Here is a 9,333-nt window from a genome sequence, read left to right as displayed (position 1 = left end):
AGTGTTCCTGTTTGCAGACAACATGATCTTATATATAGAAAACCCTAAAGATTCCATTTTTTAAAAAGCTCTTAGAACTAATAAATTCAGTAAAGTTGCAGGTTACAAAATCAACATACAAAAATCAGTAGCATTTATACAGACTAACAATGAACTATCTGAAAAGGAAATTAGGAAAATTATCCTACTTATAATAGCACCAAAAGGAATAAAATACATATGAATAACCTTAACTAAAGGGGTGAAAGACTTGTATACTGAAAACTATAAATCACTGATAAAAGAAATGAATATGACACAAACAAATGGAAAAACATCTTGTGTTCACTGATTGGAAGAACTGATATTGTTAAAATGGCCATACTATCCAAAGTAATCTACAGATTCATTGTATTCTCTATCAATATCCCAATGGCATTTTTTACAGAAACAGAAAAAACAATTCTAAAATTCATATGAAATCACAAAAGACTGTGAATAGCCAAATCAATTTTGAGAAAGAAGAACAAAGCTGCAGTATCACAGTTCCTGATTTCAAAATATATTACAAAGCTAGAGTAATCAGAACAGTACGGTACAATATCATTTTAATTAAAACATAAAATCAAAACAGAGTACAAAGCAGAGAAATAAATCCGTGCATATATGGTCAACTAATATTTGACAAGGGTACCAGGAATACACAATGGGAAAAGGATAGTTTGTTCAACAAAAAGTGTGGGGAAAACTGGATATCTACATGTAAAAGAATGAAACTGGACCCTTACTTTACATCATACAGAAAAATCAACTCAAAATGGATTAAATTCTTAAACATAAGACCAAAAACTGTAAAACTCCTAGAAGAAAACGTAGGAGAAAAACTTCATGACAGTGGCCTTGGCGATGATTTCATAGATATGACAGCAAAAGCACAGGCAACAAAAATAAGCAAGTGGTACTACATCAAACTAAAAAGTTTCTGCACAGTAAAGGGAGCAATTAAAAGGTAACGTATGGAATGGGAGAAAATATTTGCAAATCACATATCTGAAAAGGGGTTATTGTCTAAAATATATGAGGAATTCCTACAACTCAATAGTTAAAAAAAAAAACTAATACTCTGATTTAAAAATGAACTAGACTTGAACATTTCTCTAAAAAAGACATACAAAAGGTCAATGGTATATGAAAAAATGCTCAACATCACTAATTATCAGAGAAATTCAAATCAAAACCACCATGAGATATCACCTCACACCTGTCAGTTTGCTTATTATCAAAAAAAAAGACAGGAAGTGTTGGCTAGGATGTAGAGAAATTGGAACCCTTGTACATTGTTGGTGGGAATGCAAAATGGTGCCACTGCTATGGAAAACAGTATGGAGGTTTCTCAAAAAATTAAAAATAGAACTACCATATAATCCAGCAGTCCCATTTGTGGGTATTAATCCAAAAGAATTTAAATCAGGATCTCTAAAAGATAATAGTGCTTTTATGTTTATTACAGCAATATTCACAATAGCCACGATGTGGAAATAACCTAAATGTCCACCAATAGATGAATGGATAAAGAAAATGTGGTATATACATAAAATAGAATACTCTTTGACCTTAAAAAGAAGGAAATCCTGCAATATACAACATGAATGAACCTTGAGGACATTATGCTAAGAAAAATAAGCCAATCACAGAAAGATAAATATTGAATACTTCCACTAATATAAGGTATCTAAAATAATCAAATTCATAGAATCAAAGAGTGGAATGGTGGTTGCCAGGGGCTAGAGAGAGGAGGAAATGGGGATAAAGTTTCAGTCAAGAAAGATAAATAAGCTCTAGAGATCTGCTGTTCAACATTGTACCTGCAGTCAACAATAATATATTATACACTGAGAAACTGGTTAAGAGGATAGATCTTATGTTAAGTGATCCTCTCACTATAAAATAAAATACAATATAAAATGAAAGTGGGGACTTCCCTGGTAGCGTGGTGGTTAAGAATCCGCCTGCTGATGCAGGGGACACGGGCTCGAGCCCTGGTCCGATAAGATCCCACATGCCACAGAGCAACAAAGCCTGTGCGCCACAACTACTGAGCCTGTGCTCTACAGCCCACGAGCCACAGCTACTGAGCCCACGCGCCTAGAGCCCATGCTCCACAACAAGAGAAGCCACCGCAATGAGAAGCCCGTGTACCACAACGAAGACCCAACACAGCCAAAAATAAATAAATAAATAAATAAACATAAAAAATAAATAAATAAAATGAAACTGGTTTTTGATTACAGATAGTTCAAGAAGCACTGTTCTGGACCAGGGATCAGCAAACTTTTCCTGTAAAAAGTGAGAGTAAACATGTAGGCTTTCCAGGCCAATCAGTCTCTGTTGCAACACATAACTCTGCCCTTTTAGCATGAAAGCAGCCATAGACCATACATAAACAATGAATATGTCTGTGTTTCAATAAAACTTTATATTAAAAAAAGATGATGGGCCAGATTCGATCCACAAGCTGTAGTTTGCCAACCCCTGTTATAAGCCATGAAACTCCAGGGAGCAGATGTCTCATTTGTTTTAGTCTTCACTGTCTCTCCAGTGCCTAAAATATCCTTCACATAATAGGTACTCAATAACTATGTATTTAAAGATGATTAGTCTACTTTATGATGCAGGTGCAGGTCTTGCCTGAATTGATGTAGACGTCATATGTCCAGGGCTATCAATGCCATGGATGACCATGATAAGAATGTTAACTGACTCTGGTTAACCACAGATAACCAGATTAAAACCACAGATGTTCCACAGATCAAATATAGTCTGGGAAGCAAAGGCAGTCACCAGTTGCTTGAAAAAAGAAAGGAAGAGGGTACTGGCACTTGGTAGGGTTTTAAGGAAGCTGTGAAAGTTTGAGAAGAATGGTAAGGGAAGCTAAAAGTGGTGTGTGATAGATACATTGCTGAGCTGAGGTTGGAGAGCATGAGTGAGAGATGGCAATGACCCAGAGGGCAGCAGTGTCCTCTAACAAGGCCCTGGGCTTGGTGTTCCAGGTAGATTAGCCTAGAAGGAAGACTGTTGAATACATCCTTGTCCTTTTCCTCTTTAAAAACCTCTGATGATACCACAGGAGTGTGAGGGAGACCACGAGTACCATTTCAAGGCAGCTCTAAGCACACTGAGTAGACACCATGAGCAAGGCTCACCAACCCAAGTTGAAAAAAATTTAAGGACAAGAAGTTATCACTGAAATTAAACAGCAACAGATGTATCCAAGGAATATTGTGGGAATTTGATTCCTTTATGAATCTTGTGATAGACGAATGTGTGGAGATCATATCCAGGGCAACAGAACAATATTGGAAAGCGGATAATACAAGGAAATAGTATCATCATGTTAGAATCCTTAGAAAGAGTATAAATGATGGCTGTGTTCAGCAGAGAAATCAATTTCTTCCACACATCCCATCCCCAAAGGGCTTGTTTTATTGTGATGTAAAAGTCAGGTGATGCACACTTGTCATATTAAATTTTTTACTGAAATTTTTAAAAACCCAAAATGCTGATAACTTGCTAAGATCAGATCCAAAATCCCCTGACATCGAAAGTCTTTGATCATTTGGTTCCAAACTACCTTTCTCATCACTTCATGCCAGCAACCCCTTCCCCAAAATATATTGTTCCTAGAGCCACACCAGGCCATTTACTCTTTCCCTCAACATGCCTGATGCTTTCACATCTTGACACCTTGGCTCTAGCTATTCTCTTCCCTGCAATGCCTTTCTCTTCCTCTTCATCCAGCAAAGTCTTAGTCCCCCCCCTTGGAGACCTACACTGTGAAGCCTTCATGGCTCACTTACCAGATAGTTTGTCTCTCATTCCACTGCTCTGCCATTACATTCTATCCCAATCATTTGTTTGCATGTCTGCCTGTGCGCTGAGACAGGGAGTTCCTTGAAAGCTAGTTTTAATATTCTGGTGCTTAAGCAGAATTGGCAAAAATGCAAAGAGCCCGTGATCTGCATTTAAAGCAATTATAGCAGTATTTTGTCCTGCATTCTCTCTTGCTACACTGATTTTCCTGCCTGCATTTATCCCTTCCCAGCTGAATCTTTTCTTTTGCTCTTCTCAGACCCAGACACAGGAGAAAACCTTTCTATGCAAGGTTGATAAGCTTATCTTTAAGAAGGGCTAAATAAATGTTTCAATTGTGTTTTTAAATTATTGAATACCCAAACCCACAAAGACATTTTTGAGGACTTTTCAATCCCATGTGTTTTTTCAGGGAAGTTTATCTAATATGTTTTTATTAGTTAATTTACATTTAGCTTATCAACATAATGTACTTTTAGTCATTACACTCCAAATCTAACACATTCCCTTAGGAAGCACAACAATCTATTTTTTCTCTATTAACAGAGTGTTGTTTTCGCCAACTGAAACTTGACACATAATAATATTAATTAAACTGAATTCCTGGTTTCTTTAAAATAAAGTTTCTGAATGAACACAATAGAGTGCAAGATCTTTGGGTTAGTACCATCAGGGGACTACATTGGAACCCGACTCTTTTTTTTCTTTCCTTTTTTTTTTAACCTTTTCTTTTTTTTGGCTGAATCAGGTCTTAGTTGTGGCACGCAGGATCTTTCATTCCGGCACACAGGCTCTTCGTTGTGTTGCATGGGTTTCTCTCTTGCAGTGGCGCACAGGCTCCAGAGCATGCAGGCTCTGTAGTTAAGGCATGCGGGCTCTCTAGTTGTGGCATGTGGGCTTGGCTGCCCCATGGCATGTGGGATCTTAGTTCCCCAACCAGGGCTTGAACTGACGTCCCCTGCATTGCAAGACGGATTCTTAAACATTGGACCACCATGGAAGTCCCTCTCTCTTTCTTTCTTTCTTCTTTCTGTCTTTATTTCTTTCTTCCTTCCTTCCTTCCTCTCCCTCTTTCTTTCTTTCTTTTTTCTTTCCCTCTTTCTTTTTTCCTTTCCCTCTTACTTTGTTGTGTCATGAAACAGTTTCATATCATAACATTTTAATTTTATCATAATAAAAACATATTTTAAAGCCATTTGAGGTTACATGGAACACACTCAAAAGCTGTAGCATCAAAATGAAACAGTGTGAGGGGGGAGCTTCAAGATGGTAGAAGAGTAACACGTGGAGATCACCTTCCTCCCCACAAATACATCAGAAATACATCTACATGTGGAACAACTCCTACAGAACACCTACTGAACGCTGGCAGAAGACCTCAGACCTCCCAAAAGGCAAGAAACTCCCCACGTACCTGGGTAGGGCAAAAGAAAAAAGAAAAAAACACAGACAAAGAATAGCGACAGGAACTGCACCAGTGGGAAGGAGGTGTGAAGGAGGAAAGGTTTCCACACACTAGGAAGCCCCTTCGTGGGCAGAGACTGCAGGTGGCGGAGGGGGGAAGCTTCAGAGCCAAGGAGGAGAGCACAGCAACAGGGGTACGGAGGGCAAAGCGGAGAGATTCCCGCACAGAGGATCGGTGCCGACCAGCACTCACCAGCCCGAGAGGCTTGTCTGCTCACCCGCTGGGGCAGGTGGGGGCTGGGAGCTGAGGCTCCGGCTTAGGTCGGATCGCAGGGAGAGGACTGGGGTTGGCGGCGTGAACACAGCCTGAAGGGGCCTAGTGCGCCACAGCTAGCCGGGAGGGAGTCCGGGAAAATGTCTGGAGCTGCCGAAGAGGCCAGAGACTTTTTCTTGCCTCTTTGTTTCCTGGTGCGCGAGGAGAGGGGATTAAGAGCGCCGCTTAAAGGAACTCCAGAGACGGGCGTGAGCCTCGACTATCAACGCGGACCCCAGAGACGGGCATGAGACGCTAAGGCTGCTGCTGCCGCCACCAAGAAGCCTGTGTGCAGCACAGGTCACTCTCCACACCGCCCCTCCCGGGAGCCGGTGCAGCCCGCCACTGCCAGGGTCCCGTGATCCAGGGACAACTTCCCCGGGAGAACGCACGGCGCCTCAGGCTGTTGCAACGTCATGCCAGCCTCTACCACTGCAGGCTCGCCCTGCACTCCGTACCCCTCCCTCCCCCGGCCTGAGTGAGCCAGAGCCCCCGAAGGAGTTGCTCCTTTAACCCCGTCCTGTCTGGGAGAGAACAGACGCCCTCAGGTGACCTACATGCAGAGGCAGGGCCAAATCCAAAGCTGAACCCCGGGAGCTGTGCGAACAAAGAAGAGAAAGGGAAATCTCTCCCAGCAGCCTCAGGAGCAGCGGATTAAATCTCCACAATCAACTTGATGTACCCTGCATCTGTGGAATACCTGAATAGACAATGAATCATCCCAAATTGAGGAGGTGGACTTAGGGAGCAACGATATTTTTTTTTCCCTTTTTCTCTTTTTCTGAGTGTGTATGTGTATGCTTCTGTGTGTGATTTTGTCTGTATAGCTTTGCTTTTACCATTTGTCCTAGGGTTCTGTCTGTCTCTTTTTTTTGCTTTTTTGTTGTTTTTGGTTTTTTTAAGTACAGTTTTTAGCACTTGTTATCACTGGTGGATTTGTTTTTTGGTTTGGTTGCTCTCTTCGTTCTTTCTTTCTTCCTTTCTTTTATTTTTTATTACTTGTTAAAAAATTTTTTAATCATTATTTTTTATTTTAATAACTTTATTTTATTTTATTTCACTTTATTTTATTTTATTTTACTTTATTTTATTTTATTTTATTTTATCTTCTTCTTTCTTTCTTTCTTTTCTCCCTTTTATTCTGAGCCATGTGGAGGACAGGCTCTTGGTGCTCCAGCCAGGTGTCAGGGCTGTGCCTCTGAGGTGGGAGAGCCAAGTTCAGGACACTGGTCCACAAGAGACCTCCCAGCGCCACATAATTCCAAACGGCGAAAATCTCCCAGAGATCTCCATCTCAACGCCAAGACCCAGCTTCACTCAACGACCAGCAAGCTACAGTGCTGGACACCCTATGCCAAACAACTGGCAAGACACGAACACAGCCCCATCCATTAGCAGAGAGGCTGCCTAAACCCATAATAAGGCCACAGACTCCCCAAAACACACCACCAGACGTTGACCTGCCCACCAGAAAGACAAGATCCAGCCTCATCCACCAGAACACAGGCACTAGTCCCCTCCACCAGGAAGCCTACACAACCCACTGAACCAACCTTAGCCACTGGGGACAGACACCAGAAACAACGGGAACTACGAACCTGCAGCCTGTGAAAAGGAGACCCCAAACACAGTAAGTTAAGCAAAATGAGAAGACAGAAAAACACATAGCAGATGAAGGAGCAAGGCAAAAACCCACGAGACCTAACAAATGAAGAGGAAATAGGCAGTCTACCTGAAAAAGAATTCAGAATAATGACAGGAAAGATGATCCAGAATCTTGGAAATAGAATGGAGAAAATACAAGAAAAGCTTAACAAGGACCTAGAAGAACTAAAGAGCAAACAAACAGTGATGAACAACACAATACATGAAATTAAAAATTCTCTAGAAGGGATCAATAGCAGAATAACTGAGGCAGAAGAACGGATAAGCGATCTGGAAGATAAAATAGGGGAAATAACTACTGCAGAGCAGAATAAATAAAAATGAATGAAAAGAATTGAGGACAGTCTCAGAGACCTCTGGGACAACATTAAACGCACCAACATTCGAATTATAGGGGTCCCAGAAGAAGAAGAGAAAAAGAAAGGGACTGAGAAAATATTTGAAGAGATGATAGTTGAAAACTTCCCTAATATGGGAAATGAAATAGTTAATCAAGTCCAGGAAGCACAGAGAGTCCCATACAGGATAAATCCAAGGAGAAACACGCCAAGACACATATTAATCAAACTAACAAAAATTAAATACAAAGAAAAAATATTAAAAGCAGCAAGGGAAAAACAACAAATAACACACGAGGGAATCCCCATAAGGTTAACAGCTGATCTTTCAGCAGAAACTCTGCAAGCCAGAAGGGAGTGGCAGGACCTATTTAAAGTGTTGAAGGAGAAAAACCTACAACCAAGATTACTCTACCCAGCAAGGATCTCATTCAGATTTGACAGAGAAATTAAAACCTTTACAGACAAGCAAAAGCTAAGAGAATTCAGCACCACCAAACCAGCTTCACAACAAATGCTAAAGGAAGTTCTCTAGGCAGGAAACAAAAGAGAAGGAAAAAACCTACAATAACAAACCCAGAACAATTAAGTAAATGGGAATAGGAACATACATATTGATAATTACCTTAAATGTAAATGGATTAAATGCTCCAACCAAAAGACACAGACTGGCTGAATGGATACAAAAGCAAGACCCGTACATATGCTGTCTACAAGAGACCCACCTCAGACCCTGGGACACATACAGACTGAAAGTGAGGGGACGGTAAAAGATATTCCATGCAAATGGAAATCAAAAGAAAGCTGGAGTAGCAATTCTCATATCAGACAAAATAGACTTTAAAACAAAGACTATTACAAGAGACAAAGAAGGACACTACACAATGATCAAGGGATCAATCCAAGAAGAAGATATAACAATTGTAAATATTTATGCACCCAACATAGGAGCACCTCAATACATAAGGCAAATACTAACAGCCATAAAAGGGGTAATCAACAGTAACACAATCATAGTAGGGGACTTTAACACCCCACTTTCACCAATGGACAGATCATCCAAAATGAAAATAAATAAAGAAACACAAGTTTTAAATGATACATTAAACAAGATGGACTTAAGTGATATTTATACAACATTCCATCCAAAAACAACAGAATACACATCCTTCTAAAGTGCTCATGGAACATTCTCCACAATAGATCATATCTTGGGTCACAAATCAAGCCTTGGTAAATTTAAGAAAATTGAAATTGTATCAAGTATCTTTTCCGACCACAATGCTATGAGACTAGATATCAATTACAGGAAAAAAATCTGTAAAAAATACAAACACTTGGAGGCTAAACAATACACTACTTAATAACCAAGAGATCACTGAAGAAATCAAAGAGGAAATCAAAAAATACCTAGAAACAAATGATAATGAAAACACGACCACCCAAAACCTATGGGATGCAGCAAAAGCAGTTCTAAGAGGGAAGTTTATAGCAATACAATCCTACCTTAAGAAACAAGAAACATCTCAAACAACCTAAACTTACAACTAAAGCAATTAGAGAAAGAAGAACAAAAAACACCCAAAGTTAGCAGAAGGAAAGAAATCATAAAGATCAGATCAGAAACAAATGAAAAAGAAATGAAGGAAACGATAGCAAAGATCAATAAAACTAATAGCTGGTTCTTTGAGAAGATAAACAAAATTGATAAACCATTAGCCAGACTCATCAAGAAAAAAAGGGAGAAGACTCAAATCAATAGAA

At 39.9% G+C, this 9,333-nt stretch overlaps 1 pseudogene; it reads left to right on the top strand.

The window, feature by feature from the left end:
- The first annotated feature begins 3,167 nt into the window (after positions 1 to 3,167).
- Positions 3,168 to 3,397, top strand: LOC137775632 (small nuclear ribonucleoprotein G pseudogene; annotated as a pseudogene).
- Positions 3,398 to 9,333: the final 5,936 nt, after the last annotated feature.

The sequence above is a fragment of the Eschrichtius robustus genome, chromosome 13 (genome assembly GCF_028021215.1).
Source record: "Eschrichtius robustus isolate mEscRob2 chromosome 13, mEscRob2.pri, whole genome shotgun sequence".
NCBI lineage: Eukaryota > Metazoa > Chordata > Mammalia > Artiodactyla > Eschrichtiidae > Eschrichtius > Eschrichtius robustus.
The sequence above is the reverse complement of the archived record's forward strand: the minus strand, read 5'-3'. Positions and strand labels throughout refer to the sequence as shown.